The following is a 12500-nucleotide window of genomic DNA, read 5'->3' on the forward strand; positions in this document are numbered from 1 at the left end:
TACAGTACAGAGTTTGTGATAACACTAAAGTTCTTCAACATACTAAATGTTATCTTGTACCGCCTTTTGTTGAGACCGTTCAATATATAGAAAGTGAGTTCATTCCGTATTCTTTCTATCCCGTATGTAAAAACTTTATTTCAAGGTGTGAACTATACCTTAAATTTCTGTTTAGGAAATTACATAAGGTATTCTAGAATTGAATTAACCTTAATTTTAATATCTTGGGTGGTTACAGCAATTCACTGGACTAGACAGGAAATACAAGTATGTGTCTTTCCTTCTTTCTTTTATAGCTTTGCTATATAAGCTAAATGTTTCAATATAAGTGAAAACCCTCACTTGATACTCATGGATTTTTCTTCTCTTTACATGAGGACAATCCGAAGTGCTCGAGTGTGTTCTGTAATGTCCGTAGTAAGAACTTCTGTGCACATCAACTTTGCAGGAGGCACGCAGCATGAGCAGCCTCCAGAGGTGATCTCCGGTATTGGGACCCTCAGGTTTGTACAGTTTGTTCTAACCTAATTACCGAGGTCAAGGGATGCTGCAAGGGAAATGTTACGATCCTGGGTGAGGGGTTTTCAGAAAAACACCTCAGGCCCCTACCTTCCAAATGAGAAGATGAGGGGCTACCTTTTCCCTAAATCATCGGCTGATGCAATCATCCCCCAGCCTCAGGTGGAGATACCAACTGCCAAGAATCCGGTAGATTCTGAAGTCTCTGCCGCCCTTCAAGACATCCACTTGGACGATAAGATGTCGGAGGTGTCAGATTCTACTGAGAAGGACCTTCTAGGAGAAGGTCAGGAGGAGGGGCTGTTCCAGGCTTCTCAAGTAGAAGAGGAAGAAATCGACAAGGTGTCGGTTATATCGGTTCCGCACCCAGAACCTGTTCCCTCTACTTCGTCTGCTATCCCAGATGAACTGGGAAGGACTCTTCCTTCCATTGTTGAGATGATCCAACAAATTCAAAGGAAGAATGATGAGAAGGAAGCTGCAATGAAACTGGAGATACACAGACTTGCAGCATCACATGGGCCCCAGAAGCGGCTCAGCGTGAAGGATCTTCCTTTGTGCTCGGATACCAATCCTTGGAGGTATGCCGAACACCTGCCAATGACAACCGGGAAGATCGTGATTTCAGAAAAGTTGGGATGCAATTCCCCTGGAAGAGGTAGAATTTTGGCCCAACAAAGATTTTTATCCGGACTGTTATGTTCATCTTAGGAAGGAGCCAGCCTCAAAGGAGGAGACTGAGCCGAAGAAGGTCATAGTTTTTTACCATAGTAAAGCTCAGGCATTATTAGCGAGCTCGATAAAAGAGAGGGGCTTCACTAATTCAAAGGTGCCCGCCTTGAGTAAGAAGCTTCCCTCCTTTGTGGCCTCTCCTACCAGAGCCTTTCCCTTCTTGGAAAAGGGATATAAGGCAGCCTTAAAGGCGCTGGAGGCAGGGAAACCATGCCCCTCCTTGGAGGAGTGCAAGCCTTTATCTCTGACCTTGCCCTCGGACCAAGAAGACTGGAAGGGCGTACACCTTACCTTCTCAGTCGGGAAGCTGGAAGCTGATAGTGCTGAACATCGGTTTGGTGAGGAACTTCCAAAACTGTCAGAGGTTCTCTTGCGTAAAGAGCAAGAGACAAAGGAAAGACTTGCGGCATCGATGTCGTTGCAAACGACATTAGCAGCGATGGCAAGTGACCCCAAGAACCAGGACAGCAACAACATCATCATCTTCCTGTGACCGCGGTGCCTCAGATAGTGGCACAACCTCCAACCACGTACCAGCTGGTACCTCCACAAGTGTCACCAGTTTTTAACTCAGCCTTCGAAAGGCAAACTTCTTCCTTTTGTTCGGGAGCTAGAGGAATAGCCAGAGGTTCTTCTAGACTCCCTTCAAGAGGAAGGGGATACAGGGGAGGACGCAGTCATAGAGGCAAGGCCTCAGGTCCACAACAGCAGAAATGAGATACTTCCAGTAGGAGGGAGACTACAGCTATTTAGGGATCACTGGACCTTCGATACCTGGGGCCACAGCCTAATTAAAAATGGTCTAGGTTGGAGCTGGATCAGTCCTCCAACTCAATTCCCTCAATTTCTCCAACGCTCAACCCCCGTTTTGGAAGAATATGTCCGAGAACTCTTAGACAAAAGAGTAATCCGGAAAGTTGAGTCCATCAAATTCCAAGGAAGGCTCTTTTGTGTTTCAAAGAAGGACTCAGAACAACTCAGAGTCATTCTAGACTTGTCGCCACTCAAAAAGTTCATAGTGAACTACAAGTTCAGAATGCTCACGCTTCAACACATAAGGACCCTACTCCCCAGAAGGGCATATACTGTCTCTATAGACTTGTTTGACGCTTATTGGCACGTTCCAATTAATCATCACCTCTCCTCCTACCTAGACTTCAAGTTACAAAGAAATCTTTACGCCTTCAGAGCCATGCCTTTCGGGCTAAACATAGCCCCAAGGATTTTCACGAAGCTTGCGAACGCAGCCTTCCATCAATTACGCTTAAAGGGGGTCCAAGTAGTACCCTACTTGGACGACTGGCTGGTGAGGGCAGCATCCAGGACAGAATACATGTAAGCTTCTAAGAGAGTGATCCAGTTCCTGGAACATCTGTGATTGAAGATCAACATCAGAAAGTCTCGACTTTCTCAAACTCAAAAATTTCCATGGTTGGGAATCCACCGGAATTTGGATTCACATCGACTTTCCATTCCTGGTAAGAAGAGGAAAGAAATAGCAGGATCTGTCAAGAGACTATTGAAATCCAAATGGATATCAAGACGGAAACAGGAGAGAGTGCTGGGCTCTCTACAGTTTGCTTCGATAACAGATCCAGTGCTGAGAGCACAGCTAAAGGATGCAACAGGAGTCTGGAGAAAATACGCATCAAAAGCTTGAAGAGATCTAATAAGACCACTAACAACTCGATTGCGAACACTTCTCAAGCCGTGGTCTAATGCCAAGCAATTGAAGAAATCAATACTTCTTCAACCTCCTCCCCCGTCAGTAACTATCCACACACACGCTTCAAAAGAAGGCTGGGGAGGTCACTCTCATTAGATGAGAGTCCAAGGAGCTTGGTCCAATCTTTTCCAGTCATTTCACACCAACTTTCTAGAAGCCATGGCAGTTCTTCTGACAATAAAGTAAGTATCTCCTCGCCAATCGACCCACATAAGACGGGTTCTAGACAGCAAGGTGATAGTGAGATGCCTGAATCGACAAAGGTCGAGGTCACCTCAAATCAACTAAGTGATGTTGGCCATATTCCATTTGGCAGAATGGAAGAAATGGTACCAATCAGCAGTTCACATTCAAGAGTTCTGCAATGTGACAGCAGACACTCTATCCAGGTTTACACCTATAGAGTCAGAATGGTCCCTTGATGCAAGATCGTTCTCCTTCATCTCGAGCCAAATCCCGGAACTGCAGATAGACATCTTTGCGACGAAAGACAACAAGAAAATAGATTGTTACGTGTCCCCATACGAGGATCCGCTAGCGAAGGCAGTGGACGCTATGTCCCTAGACTGGAACAGATGGTCCAATATTTATCTGTTCCCTCCGCACAACCTCCTTTTGAAGGTTCTCGATAAGCTGAGATCCTTCAGAGGGAAAGCAGCAGTAGTGGCCCACAATTGGCCAAATAGCGTGTGGTTCCCTCTGGTATTGGAACTATGACCAAAATTCGTACCGCTACCGGATCCTTACCTGTCTCACTGAGTACAAAAGTCGACTGTCTTCGCTCCATCACAGAAAACATGGAACCTACATCTCATGATTTTCTCTCCTAGACGATGAGAAAAAGATTCGGTGTTAAAAGTCAGTTTAGACTTTTGAAGGAAACCAGCAGACATTATGAGGCTTCAGGGAAGAAATAGATATCCTTTGTCAAGGCGAAGAAACCAAAAGAAATCTCGATAGATTCCTATTTATCATTTTTCATTCACCTTCATGAGCAAGGTTTAGCAGCCAACACAATTCTATTGTTCAAGCCTGCCTTGACAAGTCAGATACCATATGCCTTACAGGTTGACCTTTCTAACGACGTTCTTAATGAACTACAAAGGCCCATGCTGGGCTTAGCCCTTCAGCGCCTCCAAAGACCCTTTGCATGGTCATTAGATATGATTCTTCATTGTGTATAAATAATGAACAATGAGGAATGCACTTAGAAGATTCTGAATTTGAGTCATATTTCTGTTTGTACTCGCTTTGGGGGCCAGAGTTAGTGAAATAGTAGCTCTCTCTAGAGAGGAAGGCCAAGACCAGTTCTTAAAGGGAGAACTGAATTTATTTCCAGACCCAACGTTTCTTACCAGAAACAAGCTACCCACCAACAGTTGGGATCCCTAGAGACTCCACCGTCTGAAGGAAGTTGCATCTCTATGTCCAGTGGAGTGCCTAAAGGTCTATCCTCATAGAACTTCAGACTTTATGGGAGAATAGCTGTTCAGAAGAGAAACCCTGGGTTCAAAGTTATCTATAACTAAGGGCGAAAATCATCCGTGTTATTCGCAGAACGGATCCAGAGAGTACACCCGTTAGTCATGATCCGAAGAAAGTTACCTCCTCCATAAAACTTCTTTAGTTATATGGACTTTGAACATCCTTTTTTGTACATCGGCTGGTAGTCATCCAAGGTGTTCTTTGTGCACTATGCAAAGCAAGTGGAGCCACTTAAGAGGTTAATGGTAGCATCAGGTAGAATTCTTTAACCTTCTGTTTTAAATCTGCGAGGAACAGTGTAATCAATTCGGGATGATTAATCAAGAGGGTGCGTGTGTAGTCACTGTATGTTACTACACACTGTGCAATAGGCCACGAAAGTGTCCTTACAAACTGTTCCATTGACGTCGGTGAACTATAGCATAATACGGACACTTGTGCCAATTGAAGTGGCAAATCTGTTTCCTAGTAGAAGAAACAATATTTTCTGTTGACTGTTTTTCTTTATACATTATTGCATATCATGCAAATTTTATAAATTTTATAAATGTTGATCTGATATGTACGTTTATTAAATTTTAATAAATTAGTTCAGACTCATTTTATTAGAAATGTACAGAGCATTAAGATTGAAATATGGATATTTTTATCATGGAATGTCTTTTAAGACTGTTCCCTGATTCAAGCAAAAGTCCACTCGCTTTAACCCTTCCTTGGAAGGGTTGACATGGTACCCTAATGGGATAGTGGCAAAGAAGCAAAATTTGTTCCTATGCGGATACAACCATTATCCAATTGTTAATATGAGTAGTCACAATGGGGAAGGTGTCACAAATTCATACTGACATTGGTGGCTCTTATACAAACTTTGCTTTATAATGTATAGGGAGAGACCTTCATACAAGCTAGTCATTTTGTCATCCATAGTTATCAAGTGCTCCTCGAGACTTCTTCCAGAGGGTGGTACGACTCTTCCCTGTAGGGGGCAGGAAGCACAAACATAGTTCATGCTTAGATGAAATGATGTATGACGTTAACAACATAGGTCTCTAGGTCTAGACGGACCATGAAAATACCTTCTTGAGAGTGCGGCACCGTTTGAGAATCCACAGATACAGTAATGCTCTGGTAAACTTCCATTAGGACGACATGGCCTGAAAGCAAAAAACAGATTTTGAGCGAAGTGAAAAATCTATTTTTGGGTGAGGTAGCCATGTCGTCCTGATGGACCCACCTTTCCTTTTATTGTAAAAGGGCTTATTGAACCCTCCCTATAATACAGTATCTGTAGCACCTCGTATATCTCTACAAGGAATAAAGAGGGTGCTACCGCCTTCATCAGATACACACTGGAAACGAAATAGGAAAGAGGACTAATAAGCATCTCTCTTTTCATTCTCATTTCAGATTCTTGTCACTGTAACCCCTCGAAGCGTTAATACTGTTCAGGGTGAAGATAGCTATGTCACTTGTCAAGAATACGTCCTCTGATATTATGCTATATCCCTGTGAGATTATTTAGGGATATTCGCTCCAGGAGTTAGAATACATGATACCTTAAGGTAAAATTCTCTGGGAATATCACTGTAGTCAAATATACCCTAGGAATCTACCTATTAGGAACATCCAATAGGACGACATGGCTACCTCACCCAAAAATACATTTTTCGCTTCGCTCAAAACCCGTTATATATATATATATATATATATATATATATATATATATATATATATATATATATATATATATATATATATATATATATATATATATATATACGTCTATATATACACACACATATATATATATATATATATATATATATATATATATATATATATATATATATATATATATATATATATATATATATATATACAGTATATATACGTAAATAAACATATATGTATATATATATATATATATATATATATATATATATATATATATATATATATATATATATATATATATATATATATATATATACAGTATATATACGTAAATAAACATATATGTATATATATATATATATACAGTATATATACATAAATAAACATATATATATATATATATATATATATATATATATATATATATATATATATATATATATATATATATATATATATATATATATATATATATTACATTGAGGGTCGATGTTTATTGACCGAAATAAAGTGTGATTTATTTATATTTCCTGTGTTTCTTTTATGGACCTATTTGAAATATATATGGATATATATATATATATATATATATATATATATATATATATATATATATATATATATATATATATATATATATATATATATATATATATATATGAATAAGTATATATATATATATATATATATATATATATATATATATATATCTTTTAAAATTAGGTAACTTATAAAATATGAAAAATTTTATAGCGCATACAGATTTCTTTTATTCTCATTAAAATACTAAAAGAATATGATTCTAGGCAGAATCTATTGCTATACGAGAGGAATAGCTGAAAAGGGAGTGGTTTCAAAAGAATAAACATAGATAAACATTTGACCTGATCTTCTTTTGCTAAAACAATGTCAGGTATTTGACTCTTTTAATAATATTCTTTGATATAATCAGTAAACAATTTCTTAATTATTATCTAGCTAAAACAAAGTTTTGCAGTTGTCAATTTTTAAGAAACCGGAAATTCGCCATATAGAAAATAATTCGGGACGCCTGAATTATAATTATCAAAGTTCTTAATTATTGTTAGATTGATTTCCTAACTTAAAAAGCGTGATAAAAAAAAATAAATCCTCTTTCAGAGGAATATTTTCTATCGTCAAATGATATCTCAAAGCTCCAAGAAAAAAAAATGAACAATTGTAAATTTGTTTTTATAAAACTTAGACGAATTGATAATAAGGTTCGATCCCGTTTAGTTTAATTACGTTATAACTTTAGATGAAATTACTTTTTGAATAAGGGTGTTTTTATGAATGATATTAATTATAGCTTCCGTTTAATGCAAAGTTAGTAAGCATTAAGGAAATCAGTAAAAAATACGATTTTATAGTAAATCACAGGTTATTTACCAAGTATTCAAAATCTTTATCGTCTTTTATAAAAAAAAAAGCTATTTTAGCACTTTACCCCAAATTGTATTTTTTTTTTTTTTATACAAATAGAGTTACGTTTTGATCGACAAGAAATAAATGAGATCAAAATATAGTATTCGATTTCTGCGATCCAGTGAAATTTACATTTCAATATTGTCTTTGAACAAATGCCCGGCATGCGGGGATAAAGCTGCTGCAATCTAACTCAACTGTTTAATCACAAAATATATCTAGCTTAACAAAGGACAGAATGATATTTAAGCAGGTGTGCGTGTGTGCCTGGGTAATACACATACAGACGCGTGCGTGTGTTTACGTGTGTATCCTTAAAACTAAATAAACGAAATCTGGTGGGGGATAAAAGTAGGTAAATCAACACTCCAAAAGAAGACAGGGTAAACAAAGAACGTCTTGTTCCAGCAGATAGAATTACGTTCGGAAGAGGCAATTAATCAACAGAAAGGGAGAAGCTTTTGGCAAGAGTGTCTCTCCAGGTCATCTCATCGTAGTGTAAATATTTGCCACACATTTTGTTTATCTCGAGTAATTACAAATCCGCCAAAGTATATTGGTAGTAGGGTTGAAAAATTCATATTAAAACTTTTCTTGATTCTTTAATAGCAAAGGGTTAACAATTATAGTGTAACAATTATAACATACTTCGCGCTAAAGCATCACTATTGAATTGGTATTTTAAATGATATTGCAAGTGATGATGATAATAATAATAATAATAATAATAATAATAATAATAATAATAATAATAATAATAATAATAATAATAATAAATGAAGTCCTTTTAGAACAAATTTTACATTTATGTGTTGATTTCTTATTAAATGAGTATTTTAGATAAAGGGCAAATACGGAAGTTAATTTTGTCCCATAAATATAGATATTATGCTAATCAATTTTGACAAAAGATTCAAGTTTCGTTTTTATTTAGATCAATTGTAACAGAATTATATAGTTTAAATTACATGCAAAAGTCAAGTTGCTGATATGATTTTCAGCAGTAATGTATTCAAAGTTATTGTCTTCAGAACATAAAAATCAATTAATCATTTAAACATTATACTTAGATCAGAGTTAATAATAGCTCTTTTTTTACTCCCAGTAGATGAAAAACTCCAACAGACTTTGACATATGGTTATGTAGAGGAAAGAAAATATGCCTCTACAAATTCCATTTGAATACAGCCTTGGTATTATGACAACCAACCAATAGCTTATACTGGCCATAATCGACCTCCAATTAATATCTAGGTTTAAATATGTAATCTGGAGCACGTGAAGTTGATTGAATAATTGAGAGCTTTTATAGATACCAGCAATGATTCAAAGTTTTCTGATTCCTCCTTCTCTCTCTTTTAAGAGTTTATAGTGTACATATTATATATGTGTATATGTAATAATAGTAATGTTTATATACATAGATATCTTTGGAACTGCTCGAAAAACACAATCTTCCATAAATTTTCCAAACTACTGTGTGGTAGTTAGGAAAAGGGGAGGGGTTGGAAGGGTTGAATCCGTGTGGATGTGCGTTTGCGGGTGTGCACATCTATCTAAATATTTAGCCGTTATTTTTAAGGGTGACGTACACTAACTTATACATGAATATTAGTGATATATATATATATATATATATATATATATATATATATATATATATATATATATATATATATATATATATATATATATATATATATATATATATATATATATATATATATATATATTAAAACTGCCAAAAATCTCAATCATATTCATAGCTTAATTTCATAAACGAGGAGTAGTAGAAAAGACTAATACAAATATATCTCATGATTGCCCCTTATATATCGCTATCTTTGTGATAAGAAACCCTTTTCATCACTATTTCTTTCTGTTTTATTAATCTTGACCAAACTATCTCAGAATTTTCTCATCCATATTCATATAACTTAAATCCGAGCTATGACCACTCTGTTTACATAATTTCAATTATGAACTTTTAATTACCCATTGTTACTCTTAATTTCACTTTCATTCTAAACATCATCATTGTCCTCCTAATGGAATTTTTTCTACCACAATGTTTTCCGGGTTCGAAGCAGGTCACCTCACATTTTAGCTTTCCCTTCGAAACTTCGTCTATTAGAGTGCTTTTTCCCCATTCGTATTGGGTAACACGGTTGCCTTCTCTGGAAGGACTTTGCTCTGGCTTTGTGGGGTGGACCGAAGTCCGACCAAATTCCTAAATTTATTGACATGAAATATTCAACTAACACATCCTATTTGGTGCCTATACCTGCTGTAGTCTTTATTGAATAAGATTTTTGTCCGAATCAAAGCGTGACTATATATAGTTCTTTATAAACTATGCAATATAACACTCCTTTATTTCTCATTGAGTTCTGTAACTCCTTAACGGAGATTTAATTGAATACATTTTTTTTTGTCCGCCATCATCCCTTTGGAAGATGTCTCCTATTTGGATGACCCCTTTTGTATTGCTGGCAAACACTCAATCACATTTTCACTACCGTTACTTTTTGAATGTATGTATACATTAATGTATGAAAAATTGCCACACAACTGTTGCCCTACCACCCATTTATTATCCAGTCCGTTAATAAGTTGCGGTTTTTTTTTTCATGCAACTAGTGTAGTGCAGTTGTTAATCTTTTATTTGCAGATTACAGATCTTTTGTTTTCATCAGATTTTATTAATGTTTATATACTTCTCTATTCCATATAATGACGTTTTAGCTTAGTTTTAAAAGAATTCTGAGTATTGGATCATAAATATACAAACTGTGTAATCTATTGAGGTAATAAACGAATATATGTGATGTTATATATTAGACATATAAAAAGAAAAGTATCTGTATTTTACAATTGTATGGGAAAATGTAAAATTTAGTGCTTCTAAGAATTTACTATAATGTTCTTGCTCCTAAATGGACCAAGGAAAAAAACACAAATTGAGTGCTAAACAAAATTGTGTAACAAGACCATCAATTGTCCAAATCCTGCCAGAATCTAGAGAATAGATGTCATATATTATGTGATAATTGTTTTTCTTTCATATATTCTAAGGTTTATTTTTTTTTTCGTGACAGAAATATTTTTCAGCTATGGTGTATATCCAAAATATTGTTATAGTTCGCAGACAAATGTGCCTTAATTTCCGATAGTTATTTTTTTTTTAAGACTTTTAAATTGGAAATGCAAATGTTCATTTCAATGCAAGGTTTATTTTGCTATTAAACAAACATCACCAAAACGTTTTTGTTGTAAGAATATATCTCTCTTCGAATAAATTTCAAAGAACACCCCTCTCTCTCTCTCTCTCTCTCTCTCTCTCTCTCTCTCTCTCTCTCTCTCTCTCTCTCTCTCTCTCTCTCTCTCTCTCTCTCTCTCTCTCTCTCTCTCATATTGAGTTGTCTATAAATATCAGCAAACACTTCTTTGTTTGACAAAAAGTAGTTAAAATTTACTTAAACTTCATCTAGATAGATAATCGTAATTTCCTCTAGTTAACTAAATCTTCTTATCATATTTTACGAAAAAACAATTAGGTAAAATAAATCTTAAGTAGTTTGTAAGGAATATGATGGTCGCAAAATAATACTTGTATGCAATTTTCAAGCGAAGGTTTATTTATATTTTAGAAAACTCTCACCAAAGTTCTGAAAACTTTAAACTTCAACATAATCTACTTTTTTTTTATACATATATTAACGGCTTATGAGTATGGAAGTAAGTCTCATGCTGTAATGCTAAGTTATCAAACTGTTTATTATATCACAAAGAAAAGAGCTCAAGATACATTGCGTATTTGGGATAGGGAAAATACCCATGATGTAAAAAAGAAAACTAACAATGCATTATTTATACATCTAACCATTCAATGTTTTTTAATGTCGTATTTGTTTGTGCTTGCTTAAAGACTAATTATTTGTGGATTTTGTTATCCTATGTATAATAAAGGATAATAATATTGATTGTATATGAGTGTTTTTTTTTTTTTTTTTTTTTACTAGAACAGAAGATTTTAGATTAAGGTGCCCCCCCCCCCCCCGAAAAAAATATGAATATTGAATTGAAAAGAAATAAGAGTATCAAGTAAAAATTCGACAGATGAAGGAATAATGATAAAGAAGAATCTGAATCTCTGAAAAATTAATAGTTGAAAACTACCATAATAGAATTATTGAATTTAATTAATGAAAACATTAGGTAAGGGATATGATAATAAGATAAACGTACAATGCAAGTATATTGGCTTCATAATGGTGATCAGCACTATGAATATAACAAAAATGGATAACAACGAATAATTCAAATGATTTCATCATTTTATTTGATGCATATTTATGTGAAATAAGAATTATATCGTGATTCTTTTTTATCTTCTATAATCACATTTAATGATATAATTAGCCATTGTTTAATCATACTCGATGAAGTGAGGTGTATAACCTATTAGGATTCTAACTTCTTACAGTTGGTCTTACAGATTTATCCATTTCAACAATGATTAATTGTTACTAGTAAAAAGATCACAAAAATATCTATTTCAGTTATTGTTAGTGAAATAAAAGTCGAAAATCAAAAATATTAACCATAGATTATATTATTGCTATCATAAGTAATTATTTTTGCGACAATATGCTGATTAAGTAAATCCGCCATATCACTCCATTGAATTTGACGGAATAGCCATTAAGAAAAAAAAAATGGAATCCTCAGCAAGAAAAATAAAAATCAGATATTTAAGGAAAAGTGGAGAAATCTATTTATTTTAATCGTAGTCCACCAGGCTTACCAGTAAGAAAGGGTTCGGTAGAAGATTAGGAATGTGCTATTTAGATTATAATAGCTTTCCCGGAACTAGAGAATATCGGAGGGACTTGCAGGCGAAAAAAAAAAAATGGTG

Source organism: Palaemon carinicauda, chromosome 9 (assembly GCF_036898095.1).
Source record: "Palaemon carinicauda isolate YSFRI2023 chromosome 9, ASM3689809v2, whole genome shotgun sequence".
In the NCBI taxonomy this organism is placed as follows: domain Eukaryota; kingdom Metazoa; phylum Arthropoda; class Malacostraca; order Decapoda; family Palaemonidae; genus Palaemon; species Palaemon carinicauda.